This window comes from Protopterus annectens, chromosome 7.part0 (assembly GCF_019279795.1).
Source record: "Protopterus annectens isolate FY-2018-M chromosome 7.part0, PAN1.0, whole genome shotgun sequence".
Lineage (NCBI taxonomy): Eukaryota > Metazoa > Chordata > Ceratodontiformes > Protopteridae > Protopterus > Protopterus annectens.
In genome coordinates this window covers 1576549706-1576569502 of record NC_056739.1, presented here as the reverse complement: position 1 = coordinate 1576569502, position 19797 = coordinate 1576549706, and the positions used below count along the sequence as shown (strand labels likewise).

The following is a 19797-nucleotide window of genomic DNA, read 5'->3' as shown; positions in this document are numbered from 1 at the left end:
ACCAACCTTTACCTAAACCCTCCACATCAACCACCACCTCCCTACCCTACACATCATTTCCACAATATCTCTCCTTCTTTAACTCCCTTTCACCCCACCCTGCTCTCAACATTAAAACTCTTCCAAATCCCCACTAAATACTACAAACCTAAACCCACCCCTCCCATCCATTCCTAACCAAACACACTCCTAACAAACTTATTCACCTTCTCTCCTACCTCAGCTTAGCAGGCGACATTCATCCCAACCCTGGACCAAACATTTCACAAACAAATAACCTTAGCTTCAACAACAAACCAAAGTATAAATACCTCAAATTCCTCACCATCAACGTCCAAAGCTTAGCTAATAAAATTACCCTCTTTCATGCCTGGCTTAACCATAATTCACCTGACATATTAGCCGTCTCAGAAACCTGGTTAAAACCACACATAACTGACACTGAATTCCTTCCCACTGGTTTTCATTCTCTCAGATCTGTCCGCCCAAATAAAAGAGGTGGTGGTGTAGCACTAATCTACTCCAATCACTTAGCCATCACTCCCTTCCCAAATCCTATCCCTTCCTTCAATAACGCTGAACTAGTATCTGGCATTCTAAAATTAAATGACTACAAAAGTTTCTACATCATCTCCCTTTACATTCCTCCTGGTAACAACACCAAAACCTTGGAAGACATCCTCTCTTGGACCTCCTCAAACATTAACTATGAAACCTATATATTGGGAGATGTAAATATTGACTGGCAAAAAAATCAGTAACCATACTCCCACCTTATTTATCAATCTCTTCAACTTTACTCAACCTATTAATTCTGCCACCAGGCCCAACAAAACTAACCTCACAGGCTCCATCCTAGATTGGATCCTAGTGTCTCACCCTAACAGAACCACTACATCTGGTGTCACTCCTGACCCACTAGGAGACCACCTCCCTGCCTTCACCCACAGAACCACTTCCTCTTCCCCTTTCTCCCACAAACTCTTACATACGTGCAATTTAACTAACTTTAACCCTTCCATCTTCTCTGACTCCCTCAAAAACACCAACTGGAACCCACTAAAAACCCTACCCCTAGACAAAGCCGTTGATTTCTTCAACTCCAAATTCCTTACTGTCCTAAATTCCCTAGCTCCAATACGAACAAAAAGAGTTAAAGCCAAGACTGCTCCTTGGCTAACTAAAGAAACCAAATAAGTCATGCAACAAAGAGATAAATCTCGGAAAAGCTATCTACATCATAAACAACCTGTATTCATACTTAAATACAAACAACTACAAAACCTAGCCAAAAAACAAGTCATAATAGATAAAAAGTCCTACTACAACCATCTACAAATAAATCATGCAAAAAACCCTAAACAATTCTGGAATTCCATTAACTCTCTCCTTAAGCCTGGTACAACTAACAACCCCTGCCCTGACACTAGCAAATCTGACCAAGAAATTGCCAAACTATTCAATACCTTATTCACCTCTTCTATTGCTGAACTAACCAAAACCTTCCCCAACAACACTCCCCCACCCCCCTCTGCCCAAGTTTCCTCTGCCTTGTCTCCTTCAACTCCTATCTTTGAACTTAAACCTTCCTTAATCCACAAAGCCATTCCCAATACCAGAATTCTTCAATACGCAGACGACTCAACTTTGATCTGCTATGCGTCCAACCTTACAGATCTCAAGTCTGTAACTCAAACTGCCTTCTCAACCACTGAAAAATGGATGCACCAAAACCATCTCTCACTTAACGCTAACAAAACTAAGATTCTTCTATCTACTCACTCTAAATCCACCCCCACTGAAAAAAACTCATTTAATATTACTAGCCTAAACAACTCCACCATTGACATCGTTCTCTCCACCAAACTCCTAGTGGTCACCATTGATGAACACTTAAAATCCAATACCCACATCCAACTTAACATCAAGAAAACCCACATAAAACTCGGCTCACTGTACAGAAACAATCAATTCCTCTCCCCCTCTACTAGACAGACCTTGGCCACTACATATCTCCTCCCATCTCTTCTATATGGTGCTCCTCTGCTTACTAATCTATCTTCCACCCTAACCTCTAAACTGTAAGTATGCTACAATAAAATCTCCAAATTCGCCACCAAGGCAAATTCCCTCTCTCATCACTGCACCTCCTTACAAACTTTAAATTGGCTTGATCCCCCTAATCAACTAGACTACCTCCAAATTGTCTCTGCCCACAAACTAATATTCCAACCTACCAGCTGCCACGCACTATCCAATATTCTTCAACATATACACCCCCCAGACCCTTAGATCTTCTCACCAAAACCTTATTTCCATCCACAAACCCAAGCGCCCAGCTGGTCAACTTCTACTCTCCTTTTCCCTAGCTAAAAAATGGAACACCTTGCCCTCTACTCTGAGGACATGTGACAACCTACACTCCTTCAAAACACAACTCCAGTGCTACCTACAAACTCAAAGAAAATGTAACTGCACTCTTCATTCTTTACCTCCCAAGCTGTCATCTTCCTTCTTTCCCGGCTAAACTTCATACCTTACTGATTTCCCCCTTTGTCTTACATTGTTAATGTAACTAATTTATTTGCTTCCAACCTTATGCTTAATGCCTCTCATCCTCCAGGACAATACTCTTTTAACATCCTAGTTGCTTAACTATGAATGACTTCAGTACTGAATGCTCTTACCAACTGTCTGTGGAATTCCACCTATTTTGACTTTAAAACAAATAATTTTTTTCTTTGTGTTTTAAGTTTTTGTATTTGTTATTTGTATTTTCATTATGATGTAACTTTGTACTGTGGAGCTTTTCTCCCCTGGCCTCCACTGAAAACGGGCTCTTGAGCCCAGTGGAACTCCCCAGTCACCAACTGGAATAAATAAATAAATAAATGTATGAGACCCAGAAATCTGTGAGCATACATGTTTGGAAATGTATAGGTCTTCCAGTTCATGGTAGAGTAGTTGAATTCCACTAATACAATGGTGTTGACTGAATGTTTAGCGATTCTATACTAGTCAGGTGGAAGGTATGGGCCATGATGAGCACAGAAGGGGTCCTATAGTTATCTACAGTTTGTTATTGCATCCAGATCTAGGGAGGTGATTATCTCACTTTATTCTCCACATATTAGGCCAGTCATAGAGTATAATGCCTTTTTTGTTATGTACCTATCCAACCACCTGACACAACTTGAATGACTACATTGCTTTCTCATCAAGAAAATGAAGGGCCTAACTCATAAGAGGTACACCGATCATCTCAAAGCCCTGTCCATATTTTCAGTATCTTACAGGCTAATGAGGGATAATCTCCGCTTTGCTTAAATATCCTTTACTGATCCCATACTTTCAGACCTACTGTAAATTTGCAAGTCCAGTAGTGACAAAAATACCTGCTCAAGAGATCTTAATCCTTAATCTCTTCTGCAAGTTAAATAGAACATATTGGGGATAGATAAGTTTCACAGAGAAAACAACTTGTCTGGAATTGTCTTCTTCACCATGTAAGCAAAGTACATCTGTCACTCTCTTCAAGCATAATCTGGACAGATGCATAGGAAACTGCAACTTCACTCTAAGTTTAGCACCCTTGTCCCTTATGTATAGGGATGATATGTAAATGTCTGCCCAGCCGAGGAATTTCCACACTTATAGATTAATTTCACTTTAAGTATAAGGGCTAACAAACCTTTTGGGGATGCATGTCAAGATTTCTGAAGATCTGCATGGATCATCAGCCTAGTAAATATATGTTGTTTGTCTTTTCGGCTTTTCCCAGTTAGGGGTCACCACAGCGGAACCCTGGTCAGCTAATCATTGGCAGTAGATTTTTATGGTGCCGAGTTGCCAGCCCGACACCCAACCTCGAACGACACTCGACCGCAGGGAGGACGTGCAAACTCCACAGAGAAGGCACTCCAGCAAAGAATCGAACAGGAGAACCTCTTGCTGTGAGGCAACAACGCTACCGCTGCACCATCACGGCTAACAGCCTAGTAAATGTATGTAAATTGCAAAAACCTTTTTTATCTACTACTTGGGCCATAAAACAATACAAGAAAAAAGCAATGAGGCAAAAATACATACAGGATAATACAAAATACCATAATGGAGCAGTCCTGCAAAATGTATAGTGAAAATTATTAATATGAAGGTAGATTTATTCTGTTCAAGTCTCCTTGGCCTGCCGCCATGGCACATACCAAGTAATGTACTCAGGGTTCATTGTTCAATGGGCATTAGAAGGGGTATGTTTTTCACTTCAATGAGTGACATAACCCCTCAGGATTTCCCAGTCCCCTTTGAGAACAGTGCTGTCATGTGTTCTTCAGTCTCCACCAACGTTTCACCCGCAGGGAATGTGCACCATATACATATGTTCCCACACCCTCCTCACCAGAAGTGAGTTAAACCAGTAAAACCAAATTATTCCTGTCCTTTCCTATGCCAGCTCCAGCATGCTCCTGAGCCAGCAGTCAAATTTGGGTTGCATAGGTCATTGTGTGGGCTTTGTCTATCTGTGTCAAAGAAGCTGGCCTCTGTAGCCATTTCCAGGAGTGATTCAAAATGATATTTCTCCTTTGCAATAGATCGTAGGACATGACATTGAAGAACTCTTCCAGTTGTAATTAGGAAGTCACCCTGAATCCTAGTCAAGGCTATGTTCTGCCAAATACTTGGATGAGTTACAGAAGATAGTGACAAAATAATTCACTATTCAGATTTGGGATCAGGAGAAATTACAGGTATATATACCCTAAATAAACAGAGTATTTAATAAGAATGGGGCAATCCTCAGGAACATGTAGGACTAAGGCTGCAGGCATTAGGACTGTTCAGCATTTCAGACAATCTCAGACTGCACCAAGCTAGCTCTCCAGATTTACATTGTCACTTTTCACTGCATCAGTCTCCTAAATGGCCCAACTTGCTAAAACTTTTAGATCTTAGATTGGTGCATAGTTTCATAGGCAGAGACTAGGCTGGATATACAAAACAGCCATTTTAAGCCTAGGTAATAATTTGAGTTCAGAATCAAAGCCTGCATCTGTGAGGTGAAGACCCCAGTCATTACGTCACACCCACCCCACTATTTTCTGCAGTATTGTGTGCTTTTGGTGTATCCAGTCCACTCACCTCAAGGATAGTAGCTGGTCACTGCCAGGCATAAATACTGCAAACAGCACTCTTCCACACAGTTTAAATCTTCCTGTATTTCCCACAGTGCTCTGCTTCTTCCTTTTTACCTCAGATCTCATCATCTGTTTCCATATGCATCAAATGCAGTCAAACACAGCTTGGTCAGATAAGTGGATATTTCCTTATTTTTAGAGATTGCTTATAGACGTTTCATAAAAAAATATTTAGAGATAGCTAGATGAAATAGCAGTCTATGTGAGGCATGTTTAGCTAATGTTTTATGTCACTTAGATAGTTTTAATTGTTTCAAACCTGGTCCTGCTTAAGAACCTCTCAGACAGCTCTATTAAAAAAAATAAACTAAAAAGACAACGGTTTCTGGTGTGTTTGCATATGGGCTTCAGTTTTTTTTTCCCCTTGTCAGTAAAGATGTTTAGTGCAACTTTTTCCTTTTATTTATAACGTTTTCCCCTTGGCTTAGGGACAAGATGCCGAAATTCTGCAGGTATAGCCATTGTGGCTGCAAGATCTTTCTCGAGGGCACCCACAACTTCTGTGTTATGTGCCTGGAGGGGATCATTTCAGAGAACCATGTGAGATATTTAAGCCTTTTGGATGAAATACTTTTAAAGAAAGAACAATGAAACAAGCAAACAAACACTTGCTCTTCAGACTACACAGCCCTTAAGGCATTCTTCTCAAAGACCCCTTCTAGATCTCTTTTCCAACCCCACCCAAGGAGTTTATTAGACTGAAGTCCAGGTATTTTTCCCAAGGAAAAAAAAGAGCTGGGAGCTTTTCCTTGAGAAGGAGCTGTCTAGGTACTTGGATTCTAGACCTTCCTCTGCCCTTTCTCCTGGGAAATTAAGGTCTGTCAGGAGTTCCACTATGCCTTATGATTTGTCGCACATGATGAGGATGATCATCAAAACTCAAATTGATATGGGTGCCATATCATCTCCCTCCATCTCTAGGATGGACAGGATTAGCCCACAATCATTGACTTCATTTGCTGCTTCCCTAGGTGTGATTTCAATGGTGTGATTTCAACATCAAGAGCGTTGGAGACAACTGTTTTTAACAGAGTGGTCTGCATCAGTGTGGAAAGGGTTGCCCCTTTGGCACCAACCACAGTGATTCTGTTTGTCTTGATTCCAGTCCCTTGATTGCCAAGAGCAAGTAGGTACCAAGAGGCTGACATCAAGTGTTTGGTGGTAGTGTCAGCACCAATCCAGTCAGGAACATTTACTGTCTGCAGCAATTCAATGTTCAACCTTTTAGTGCCAAAGCCAGTTTTGGTTCCAAAGGTGACTTCAAGATCAATGTCTTTCAGTGCTGGGCCCTTGACATCAACCTGTTTGGTGGCAAGGCCTGCTTTAGTACCAGTGTCATTGTCTCCCATGGATACCGCCTTTGTTTTCAAAGTATTGGAAAGATTAACCTCCATGTCCATATGTCTGGACAGAACAGACCCACCAGTAATATTGACACTCATCAGTTCTGAGCTTTGGGTACTGATCATGAGCTTCAGCCTCAGAAAGCTTAGAAATTTCTTGGAAAAAAGTACTTCTCAGTGTTAGACCCTTTTTCTAGTTTCTTGAAAGAGACCCCACCAGATATGTCTAGAAAAAGGGCATGCAAAAGGAGGTAAATATTCTAGAACAGACTCTTTCATAGCTGTGTAATGTGCAAGATACCAAAGCAAAAATACAGCCAGGAAGTGACAGCACGTATAACAACTCTCTTAAAACATAAAAATAAATTTAATAAGATAAGCGCTTTCACAATAAAATTGCTTCATCAGATCACATTCAACAAACTAAAGCACAAGTATTATACGTCGTCCTGAAACACTCAAGCACCCAATAAATGCAAATGCATCTCCTATCTCTAGGCAATAAATTAAATGATAATTAACTAATACTCCATCTTTCTCTAGAGTGCTGCATATTCACATCACATAAGTACATTACAAAAAACAAATCAGTACATATTTCAAGGTGCAGGAACAAAACAAATAAAATACATATATATAAAAAAAAAACATTATTTCCTCAGCCTGCGTGCTTTAAGGACTGGTTTAATGGAAATGTAGTCATTGAGATCTAAGCCCTGATGAGCTCTAAGTCTCAAAATCCATCTCAGTTCTACTTCCTCAGTTCTATTAACTATATCCTCCTTCCTATCATCCTCATGTATAACCTCAAGAACCAAAAACCTAAAATCACGGCCATCATCTTTACTATTCATGTGTTTATAGCAGTGGCACTATAAGTTAAACCTTTAAGTGCACGATACAAGTGGTCTGTCAGCCTCTCCCTCAAACATCTGTTTGTCTTGCCTACATAAAAAGAACTGCAAGACAAGCAACGTGCCAGATAAACTAGGTTCTTGGTATTACAGTCAGCTGAGGCTATCAGCTGATAAAGTTGACCAGTTGACGGGTGTATAAAAACATTAGATGTTCTGTAGTCCTATCTCACCTTCATTCTTACATATGGGTTCGGAGCTGATCCTCGGCTCCGACTCGGCCGATTACAAAGCTCAAAGTCTCTTAGTAGGCTCATGGCAAGGTAGGTATCCCATAGTGCACTAGTAAGAATCCCCAGATCTCGTTTGCTGCATCTACAAGTTAAGAAGTGCTTCTTGCTTGGCCATGCCTAAGTTGCATATTTTTCATTACTATTATAGTCCTTTTTGAGATTTCTGCTTATAAGATAGCTTAGTTTACACAGTTTTAGTAATAGTTTTTCATAGGTAGTAAATAGTAGTGAGTTTTTGCTACATTTTTCGTAGTTATTGCTGAGAAAATCTTGGCCATTCTAGGCCCGTTTTTGTTCTAGTGGTATCCTTTCTGTATGCTAGTTTTTTGAATAGTTTCCTTTTAGCGTAAGTCCGCATTTGTGTTAGGACCTTGTTTTCTAGTTTTCAATAGAATAGTATTTTGTGTGCAGTGTTGTTTACTATTATTGGCTAGTTTTTTGCCTGCTGTTTTGTGGTATTTTCTGACTTAACTTCTTTCCTGTTTCCCGGCAGCTAAGTCCATTTAAGTTAGAGGACCTAGTCCTCTATTTAACTTTTCTGGTGTTTTTTCCTCAACAGGGCTAGGCCCATTTAAGTTAGAGGACCTAGTCCTCTGTTGTTTGCTCGTCTGTGTGTGAGTTATCTTAGCAGGGCTAGGCCCATTTAAGTTAGAGGACCTAGTCCTCGGTTGTGTTTTTTTTGTGTAGTTTTCTTACAGGGCGAGGCCCATTTGAAGACCTTGTCCTCTCTTCTGTATTTATAGAGTTCTGTTTGTACTAAGCATGTCGAAGGAGTCCAAAGATCATAAACCTTCGGTTTTTAAAACATGCCTTAAGTGCTCCCAAAAAATGTCAATCACTGATGGGCATAGTAATTGCATTTACTGCCTCGGAGCCATTCATCTACAGGAAACTTGTTTTGTCACTCCTTCAGCTCCAGAGTTCTCCAAGAAAGGAAAAACAAATTAATACTGAAAGGTCTCCTTAAGCCTTCCTTCGAGGAGGATTTATCCAGCTCTTCATCATCCTTCAAGTCTCCCTCCTCAAAGAAAGAGAAGGTCAAGTCGGCAAAGAGACATTCTCCTGCACCGACTGTTTTTTCTGGACCTCCTCAGAAAGCATTAAAATTGGATATGCCTTCTACCTCTTTGGCTCCACTGTCCTCAGAACCAGTAGAGGTTATCTATGTTGACACTGCAGTGTCGGCCCCGAGTCTTTCGGAGCCGACTACTGAGAAATTGCATCGGAGCCGGTCTAGAGAGCTATTGCTGGTCTCCCCAACTTTATGATCTCCCATATTACAGAGATCTAGGTCGCCTGCCCTGTCATCCATATCCTCCAAGAGCCTTTCGGAAGAGGATGTAGAGAGAGTAGTGCTTAGACTTTTGAAGTCATCTGCTTTACTAAAATTGTTGCTGGCTCTGACCCAGTCAGTTCCGGAGCCAGTTAAGACCATTCTCCCTGTTGCTGTTCCTCCTCTGAGCTGTGTTGGACCTTCGGAGCTGGAGATTTTGGTGCCACTTGTTGTGAAACCCACTGTTCCAGCACCTTTTGTGGCTGTCTTGGAGCAGAGTTCCGCTCTGACACCTTTGGCGCCGTTCTTGGTGTCTAGGAGCCGAAGCTCACCAGTCGGCCCTGACAGGGACGCTTGGACCCGAACGTCCTCGGTGCTGAGCCTACCTCTCGGTGCATTGGCTAGGTTGAGCTCAGACCCTACATCCATCTTGGAACCGATTGCTTTGGAGCTGAGGGTTACCTCCGTTTCCTCGGAACCGGGGCTGTCCTCGGAGCCGGAGAGATATGCATACAAGATGATGTCGAGCGTGCTGTCTCGGTTATTAGCTCCGCACAAGGGTACCGATACTCTTCCCCCTCAAGCACCGACTTCTGTCTCAGCATCATCAATCTCTCTCGGCAGCAGATATCCGCAGCCTCAGGAGCCCCCCCTTGGGTGGCCTCCAGTCTTCTGAGACCTCCCCAGAATACCCTTCTGAGGAGCCCCCTCAGAAGAGGACAGGCAAGAGGAAGCATGTAGACTCCCCGGATGAGTCCATCACCTCGGACACTGACCTCAAGGGTCAGAAGGGTCCTTTAGGTCATACTCTGATGATACCTCCTTTGTAGATATCTTAGAGATCCTAAAGCAGAGAGGTGGCTAGCCCACTGTCACCCCTTCTGTTGAGGAGTCAGTGTACCTGAAGGCTTCTGGGTCTCAACCTTCAGCCTCTTGGGTGTCTCCACCTTTTGATGAGCTCCTGGACCTTGTTAGTCGAAAGGTGTGGGAAATTCCTGATACCGTGTAACCAGTCCCCAGAAGACCCAACAAATTTATCTCAGCCCCCAAAGAGAAAGAGTTCTTAACCAAAGGTGTGCCTGTAGATGCCATAGTGGTGGCGGCAGCCACAAAGAAGGAACTAGTGGAGACTTCTACATCTGTCCATTCACTGAACAAGGAGTCTCGAACGATGGATAGATATGGGAAGCGTATCTTCTCTTCAGTGGCTTTTACTCTCAGATCGCTGAATTACCTCACACATTTTTACTAGGCTTCAAAGAGATCTCCTAAAGGAGCTAGGAGATACTGTCCAAGGTACATCAACTGAAGGAGTCCCCGAGAAAGTTACTGCTCAGTTGTCCAACTTAAACTCCATTGTTAACTTCTCCATGAGGCTGATCTCCTATGCAGCAGATGGAGCGAGTAGGGCAGCGGGCTCAGGGGTTTCCCTTAGGAGACACTCCTGGTTGCACTTATGTAATTTTGCAGAGCCCTTCAAATCTACTTTTACCAACGCCCCCTTCGACAGTTCCTCTTTGTTTGAACCAAAGGTAAAAGATACACTCACCAGGTGCGAACAGAAAGGGAAAACTCTCTCTGCTGTGGGAGTACATTTTACCGTCCCTTCTAGACCATACCCCAAGGGTCAGAGAGACAGGAAAATGTGGTTCAAGAAATCCCAGAGATTTTTCCCGGACGAACAGGGTGATTTCTCCTTCAGAAGCAGGGGAGGAGGAGCTAATGCTAGACTTCGCCCTAGAGGCGGGGGGGGGGGGTCCACAAAACCAGGGTGGTCGCGATTCCTTTCGTGGCCGTCCCTAATCAGCGCTCTTGATGTTGGGCCCGGCTGCGCTTCTCTGGAGCCAGTCAGGGGTCGCTTATCTTTGTATCCAGAAGCCTGGCTCAACATCACCCAAGACAAGTGGGTACAAAGAATAATCATCAGAGGATACTCCATACCCTTCTTTCTTCCACCCCACACCCCCAAGAAGATCCCAGATGTTCTACCCAATCACAGGAATCAAGCAACCATAGAAGTTCAAAAGTTGCTTTCAAAGAGAGTCATCCAAACTGTCCCCACAGACCAGATAGGATTCGGAAATTACTCCAGATTCTTTTTAGTGCCAAAACAAACAGGGGACTGGAGGCTCATTTTGGACCTCAGCAAACTAAACGAATCAGTAAAGATGTCCAAGTTCCAAATGGTAACCCTGCAGTCTATACTCCCTCTATTAGGGAAAGACAGTTGGATGTGCTCCATAGACCTCCAAGATGCATACTACCGGGAGCCATTTATAATCTCGAAATACTGAAATGTCGTATTTCAGTATCTCGAAACTATAAACCCGAATGTTTAAAACAGTGAAAGTTCATAATCGCAAATTCGAATATCTCGAATTCGCAGTTATGGCCTTTCACTACGTGATGTCCGGGATTGTGTATTTATGGTGCGTGGTGCCGTGTGTGGATTTAGGTGTTTTGTCAGGTAAGTGGGTGTTTTGTAAGGGATTTGAGTGGGGGTTAGAGTGTGTTTGAGTGTGCTGATATGTTTGATGTGTGTGAGGGACTGGAGAATGTGCGTGTGTGAGTTTGCTTTTCTTTCCTGTTTGTGCGATCTTGGAGTTAGTATATATAAGTGGGGGGCGCAGTGTGTTTGAGTTGTGTATGTCTGTAGTTTTTGTTTGTTTATGTTGTGATGTGGGTGTTGTAGTGTAGTGTATGCGGTTTGTTCGGTGTTTTGAATTTCGCGGTTTTCGGCTCCAGGTTTTGTAGTTTCGGTGTTTTGTGGATTCTGTTTCAGTATTTCAAGATTATGAAGCGAGTCTGTGCTACCACAGCAATATGGACAAAACATCGAGGAGTCATCTATGCTTCCGGCTGGGAGCCAGTCATTACCAATTTTGTGCTCTGCCCTTTGGTCTCACCACAGCCCCCAGGGTGTTCACCAAATGCATGGCGGTAATGACAGCTCACTGGAGACGTCTTGGATTCCAAGTGTTTCCGTATCTGGACGACTGGCTCCTGACTGCCACCACCAGGCACCTACTCCTACAAGCCAGGGATTCAACCATTCAGCTCTGCATCCAGCTAGGAATTACGATAAATTGGGAAAAGTCTGCCTTTTCAGCCTCTCAATTTGTGATTTTTATAGGCACAGAAATAGACACAATTGCCATGATGACTCGTCTTCCTGCAGACAGAATTCAAAATCTCAGACAACAGATATACAACTTACTTCCTCAACAAAAAGTCAAGGCCAAGACAGTGCTGAAACTTTTAGGGACCATGGCTTCTACCATAACTCTAGTTCCGCTAGCCAGATTGCATATGCGAATCCTTCAATGGCTACTTTTTTCCCAGTGGTCTCTTCAACAACTGCCTCTGTTTCATATTCTCATAACGAAATCTTGCAAAAAGGACCTTCGGTGGTGGATTCAGCCCGATCAACTGATGACAGGAACACCCTTCTGTCCTCACTAACCTGTTGCTACTGTGACCACGGATGCCTCCCAGATTGGGGGGGGGGGGGGCATTATCTAGGCTGGACTGTCCAAGGCACATGGCAAGATCACGAGGCTCACTTGCATATCAGTGTTCTAGAGATGAGAGCACAATGTGCAAATCCTTTACATCTACTTGTACCCTTACCTTGCCCAGATGTCTGCAGACTACCTAAGCTCCTAGGATAGCATAATCTATGTTTCACGGCTTTCTTATTCCTATACCCAAATCTAGGTCTACATCCTACCAATGCTGCTATCTTTGGGTCAGCCTATAATACATACCAGTGTTTACCAAATATATTCTTGAGTTGGGAGTCATCACTAGAGTAAGTTAGAGTAAAAATCATATCCTGGGATCTCTTCTTGTTAACCTCCTGTATTGGCAGTGGAGAAGAGAAATAAGGTTTCCCATGGGCATTCCTGCTCTGCCTTACCATATCCTGTGTCACCTGTATATCACTAGCCTTATATTCCCTCAAAAGAAACTCAGTTTTTACCTGCTCTAGCCCTCAATCAAAATCACCCTCCCTTGCAGTTAACCTGCTAGTCTTATTTGTTTGTCCCTTAAACACATTCTTAAAAATGTGCTTAGGGTGCATACTGGTACGATGTATATAAGTACAGCGAAAACATTCTTTCCTAAACAACCTAGTTTGGATCTTGCCATATTCATCCTTAAAAATTTGAACATCTAAAAATTCTATTTGGTCCAAAAATATTTAACCGTGAACTTCAAAAAAAAGGCTACTGCTTTTCACATAACGCACAAATGTTAAAAGATGTGCCTCATTCCCTATCCACAGCAGAAACAGGTCAACAACCCGGCGATAAAACTGCTTAAATTCCTTATGAGGGGCATCAAATACATGTTCCTCTTCCCATTCCACCATCACTAAATTGGCATAGCTATTGGCGCAAGATGTGCCATAGCTATGCACGAAACCTGTCTATATCTCCCTTCAAAAATAAAAACATTATACTCTAGTATTAACTCCAGCAAATACCATAAAAGGCCTATATGATGAAAATCATAAATCCCTCTCCTCAACAGAACTCTCCTCACTATCCCTATACCCTCCGTATTAGGGATTACAGTGAATAGCGAAATTACGTCTAATGTAACTAGCAATAAAAATGGAACATCAACATAATTCCTTAGAGATAAATGAAGATCCTGTAGAAACTGTTTAGTATCACACAGTACTGATCGACATTGCTCAACCACTGGACGAAGTTGTTTCTCTAAGTAAATCGAAATAAGCTCCATGAGCCACCCAACCCACGCAGCTATCGGTCTAAACAGTGGTTTAAATGGGTCTTTATGTACCTTAGTCAAACCATTAAAAGAAGGAACCAGTGGTTTGTCCACCACAAAGTACTGAAACAACACCTTGATCATAAGACCTATGTCCACATATTCACTCAAGGACCTCAGCAGCTCTTGCTCTGTACATTCTATCACCTTCATATCAATCATCTTATATGTATTAGCATCTTGGAGCATCTTATTAGTAGAAGTAAAATAGTATGACCTATCCATAACCACTACAGAGCCACCCTTGTCCGCAGGTCTTATAACTATGGAAAAATCATTATGTAATGCTGATAACGCTCTCCTTTCATCAAACGTAAAGTTCTCAAAACCTTTTTTCCTATTGTTATTACCTAATAAACCATAGATCTCTTCCTCACATAAATGAGTGAAGACCTCCAGGACGGGATGGATCTGCAGGGTGTATGCACTAGGTTTCCTAAAACTACTGACATTCTGAGTTGCAGATTTATCAAACATTAGCTTCAAAGCAACATTCCTGACAAACATAAATCAAAGTATCAGTCAGTTTAGCCTGCGTGGCAGGAATAAATGACAAACCCTTGTTCAATACACTTAATTCAAATTCTGTTAAAAGTCTACTGGAAATGTTCCATACCAGGTTCAGGCATCCTGATTACACATCTTCAATGTCCTTACATTCAGTTCCTGGAACGATTGCTTCCTCTTGCCTCTCACTTGTTCTGACAATTCACCTGGATTCTTCATTCTGTTCCGAAAGGGTAAGGGGAGCTCGGAAAAAACCTGACTAGAGTTCAAAGGCTTCTCCTTCCACCAGACCACAGGTTCAACAGCTCAGTCTCACAAACCACCATGCAAACTAGCCTGAAAATAATCTCCATTCGGAGTACTGTAGTTTCTATCAATTGATGCCAGAAGTTCATTAGTAGTGGCCATTTTAACTTTCACTTTTGGAGTAACTTCACTCGTAATACATAAAGCTGCTCCAGCCCCTCCTCCCGCTCCTGATTGGGCAAGCCCCTCAGACTCAGAAACTAGTCATACATAAAGCTGCTCCAGCCCCTCCTCCCACTCCTAATTGGGCAAGCCCCTCAGACACAGAACTCTCAGCTGTTGTTAAACTTTGTTTTACTGTCTTGGCCTCTCGCTGATTAAATCTCGACCAAGAAAAGACATGATTGCTAGCAAAGTCATTCAGGTCCCTTTATAACTTTTCCTTCTTAATGTGCAGTAAATTGCGTTCATACAAAGAGACCCTATCTAATGCTTCATTAATGCGAAGTTCCACTAGGTCACCTCGGGCCACACTGTAAATTTCCTCTTGCAAAACCCGTAGTCTATCACACAAGTCCTTCTCAATAGGTGCAAAACAGTCCAACAAGAGGTGCATATAAGAGAAAGTTGTATCCAAGTTTATCCGTTGCCATCTAACTAGCAAATCTGGATAGGAGTCTCCAAATGCAGGCAGATTAACCACTCTCATGCTCCTCGGAATAATCTTAAGGGCACAACACGCCTCTAGGTGAAGAAGCTGACACTTCAGCCTCTTCAAATGATATAAATCATTGTCAGGACTCATACCTTATTAGAGAGTAGTCCATTCTTTGCTTCCTCCATGCCATCTTCACATTGCTCTCATGAAAGCATCTGCACAGAAAGTAGTGGATTAGAATCCACTCTCAAAAAATTAGCCAGATGCTTACTGCTCCAAACTCTCTCATTATTCCGCAGTGGATTATAAGACAGTTCCAGCTCGGGTCCCACTCCTTCAGCCATGCTCACCAAGGGTTCTAAAACCAGAACATCTTCAAAAAACACAAAAACTCTTGGCAATTAACTGCTCTGTAATATACCAAAAATCAAAACTATGTAATGAGCAAGATACGAAAGCAGAAACATAGCGTGACAGCACATATAACAACTCTCTTAAAATATAAAAATAAATTTAATAAGATAAGTGCTTTTACAGTAAAATTGCTTCATCAGATCACATTCAACAAACTAAAGCACAAGTATTATATATCATCCTGAAACACTCTAGCAGCCATTAAATGCAAATGCATCTCCTGTCTTTGCTTTAGTTTGTTATACGTGCTGTCACTTCCTGGCTGTGTTTCTGCTTTGATATCTTGCACATTACATAGTTTTGATTTTTGGTATATTACCAAGCAGTTACTTGACATGGGTTTTCATGTTTTTTTGAGTCTTTCATAGGTTTATAGATACTTACTAAGCTACTATACTGATCTGTGCGGAAGTTAAAAAGCCTAGCCTTACATTACCATGGTAGGTTTTATCCCTTATATTTTTCATACAAATAACCCAGAGGTGGGCCAAACAAGCATATGTTGGGAGATTTACATGTTTCCTATATCCATTACATTTAGGGATGCTAAACTAGGGGTGAATTTGTGATTACCTATCAATTAATCCGAATTACATTTGAATAGAGTAAGAGAAATACTTTGCTGTACGTAGATTGGAAGATGGTTCCATATAAGCAGTCTTCTCTGTGATACAACCCCATCCCTCCAATGTGTTCTTTATTTGTAAAAGATGTTGAGATCCCTTGAGTGGGTATTTATGATACTATTGGATTTGTGAATGTGTAATTGGTGTAATAGAATAGAGTCTGTCGAAGGCCTATATACAAGGCAGAGGTCACGTCTCAGTAGCCTGTACGATAATGAGAAGGGGAACAAGGCTTTGAGAAGGTCTACTTGTTTTTACTCTATAGGTCCTTGTTTTTTTTTTTTTTTAGTTAGAAAGCATAGTGGTCATTCCAGTTGTGACAAGTGTTTTGGACAGGTACATGCTGAATGGATCGTTGTACTTAATGATCAGCCTAATGAATGCCAAGTACAGAGGAACAATTACATTCCTGGAGCTGGGTACAATACCTTTAGATATAAGCTGTGCAATGAAAAAGGACATCATGGATACTTCATGACCAAAGGGGACATTTCATTGTTGACATAGGTTCTCAGATCTGTAAATATGAGATCAGTGTTCAGGGATGTGTTGTCATTGTGTTGCAAGGGGAGTCATGCTTGCCAAAGGATATGATTATGCACTTCATAATATTTAGTTTTAGTCCATGGTTTTAATACCAGCAATATGTTTGGGACAGGCCCGCTAGGATGGTCTTAGTGTCTTGTGGTGAGTTCATATTGGTACCAAGTTTGTTGTCATCTGTAAACATGATCATTCACAAACCCTTAATATTAGCTTTGACTTTCAAGATGTAAATGCCAAAGAGGAGTATCTCATCCCTGATTCAGACCTTGATGGTGGGGAATGATCCCTACTGTCCTTTTTAGATTAAATTAAATTTGGGGAAATGTAATAATTCAAATTTTAGAATTTGTGCAACAAAGGAGTACTTTGACTATAAGCCCTCCCCCCCATGAAGTAATTCAGATGGAGGTCTTTTGAATTGCCTCATCTACATTTTGGGCGGTTCCCCTATTGATCATATGATTGATTTGGTAATGGAAACAGATTGGCAAGAACCCGATATGTCTGAGCCCATCCTAAGGAAACCTGACAAGATATTATGGCCTCCTATGGATTACCATATTGGAGTAAGGTCCATTAATGCCCGATACGTGCAGGCAGATAGAGTGTGGGTGTCCACCATGCTGAAAATATCTACCCTCTCCATGCAGCTGTTACACAGTGAAGCTAATGGAATGGCTAGATCAACTATGATAGGCATTACAGTGAAACGTTTTGCCTGGCTCAGACTGTGAGACTACATGGAGAAGTATAAGTCTTTATTCACTAATACACCATTTGATACACCATTTGAGTGGTCCCTCCTCTTTGGGATTTAAAGCAAAAGAGAAACTAGTTAAAACTGAGCAGGAGAGCGTAACCCATGTCTGCCATGGGGACTAAGTTCACTGCCCTTCAGAGATCCTTTTCAAAGAATCAAAAAGGCTCAAAGAACGCAAGGTATAAAAAAGCCCAATGGCAGTCCTTTGACACTGCTCCAGGAATTGATCTGCTCTGCAAAATCAGGATTTCCACAGCCCTTCCAGAGAAGGCAACAACAGAACCCCTGAGGATTTGCCAATTGGAGGTCATCTCTTCATGCACCAGGATGCAGGAGGGATCATTTCATACAGTATAAATTGATTGTAGTATAGTATCCAGAGCCTACATAATTCTGTTTTCCTCATACCAAAGATGTCCTGACCACTACTACTGGATGTCCCACCCCATCAGAAGGAGGTGGCAAGGGCAGATGTCAAAAGCTTTCTTTCCAGAGATGAACCACCAGACCAGAGAGGATCTAGGATTTATTCAGGGTTTTTTTAGGTTCCCTAAAAATATTCCACAATCACAGTAGCATAGATCAGCATGTCAAGAACACTAAATTCCGGATGGTTATAGTTCTATCCATCCTTCTATATCTATAGGAATTGAACTGGATGTGTTCATTGGACCTCCAGGGTGTGTGTATGTAAATCAGAATTGCCAAAGCTTCCAGGAGGTACATTACACTATTGGATCGAGACAATCATTATCAGTTTTGAGCACTGCTGTTTGATCTTACCACTGCCATGTGGATGTTCACCAAGTAGATAGCAGTAGTCACCTCTCACATGAGACTTCAGAGGATTCACATTTTCTGTTATGTGGATGACTGATTATAAGTCTGTACCAGCAGTCCCAGCAGAAGCAAGGAATTACTCCAGCTTTGTCCTTCCCTAGGAACATCACACAGTAAGGAGAAGTTGCAACTGTAACTTTTAAAACATATTGTTTTATGAGATGTCAGCAAGGTAGTCAAACTTTCTCAAAATCGCATCATGGCCATTCAGCTTATGGTATGCTATTCCCTAAATCTTTCTGCCCCATCAGCCAATCTAATTCTCAAAACCTTGAGACTGACTGTAGCCACAGTTCATTTAGTACAACATGCCAGGCACTTCATGAGTATAGATTTATAAATATGAGTGTGTGTGTGTCTGTTTGTATATTAGACACACACACACACACACACACACACACACACAACTTTTTCGACAACCAGAAGATTGAACCCATTTTCGCGAAAGTGTACAAAATCGAAAGTGCAGTTTAGCAAAAGCCGGTTCTCCATCTAGTGCACTTTCGCTTTAATGGGTCTTGATGTTGCTAGTTCGAGATAGTGTAATTTCGATCTAGCAACAGACCTATATATATATATTTATATATATATATATATATATATATATATATATATATGTATATATATATATATATATATATATATATATATACACACACACACACACACACACACACACACACACACACACACACACACACACACATACTTTTTTTCATCACTAATGGTATAACAAGGATTTGTTTGTTTTGTTTGAGAGGATTGAAAAGGTGATGTATATAATTTAGTCTGGAAGCTTTTACTTCAGTTATGTTTCTTTTTTTTTTCCTGCTTGAAATGACTATCCCCTTCATAGAGACCGTGTTTTCATGTCTGAATTGATGTTACAAAATCAGACTTAACAAGAGAAGAAGATCCATTTTGAAATATTATTGAAGCTAGGTGTCGAGCAGGAATTGTGTGATTGAGTTATAAACACAAGCAGTATATGTAAGGATAGCATCTCTCCTCTCAGCAGATCAAACCTGCATGTTCAGTTTATACCCTCCTTTTTATTATAACTTCAGTAGTCTGTCAGCTATGTATGCTTGCTTCTTATCTTTCAGGTTTTATAACAGTATTTCTAGGAAAGAAAGTAATGAGTTTCACAAAAAGACAGGTTATTTTAACCATCTTTAATAAATCAATTTGAAGCTTTTCATAGATTTGATATTCACTGGCCTTGTGTTTTAGTGACCAGTTTTATACTTAAACTTTTCAACTGAGGAACTGTTTTACATCAGAGTAACATAAATTCATGTAAAAAGTATCAAAACTAAAAGATATAAAGCAGCAATGTTGATGTCCACTTTCTAAGGATAATAACACTCACCATCATGGGTATGATTGGGGAATAATTTACTTTCCGGAGTTAATGAGGTCCTCTGCTTGCAGTGTCAAGT

The 19797-nt window shown here is 41.3% G+C and overlaps 1 protein-coding gene across 5 annotated transcripts in view; it reads left to right on the top strand.

The window, feature by feature from the left end:
* The window catches only part of PHF2 (PHD finger protein 2), a 3400138-nt gene that overhangs the window by 2755327 nt on the left and 625014 nt on the right, over window positions 1-19797 (top strand). The window lies entirely within an intron of this gene.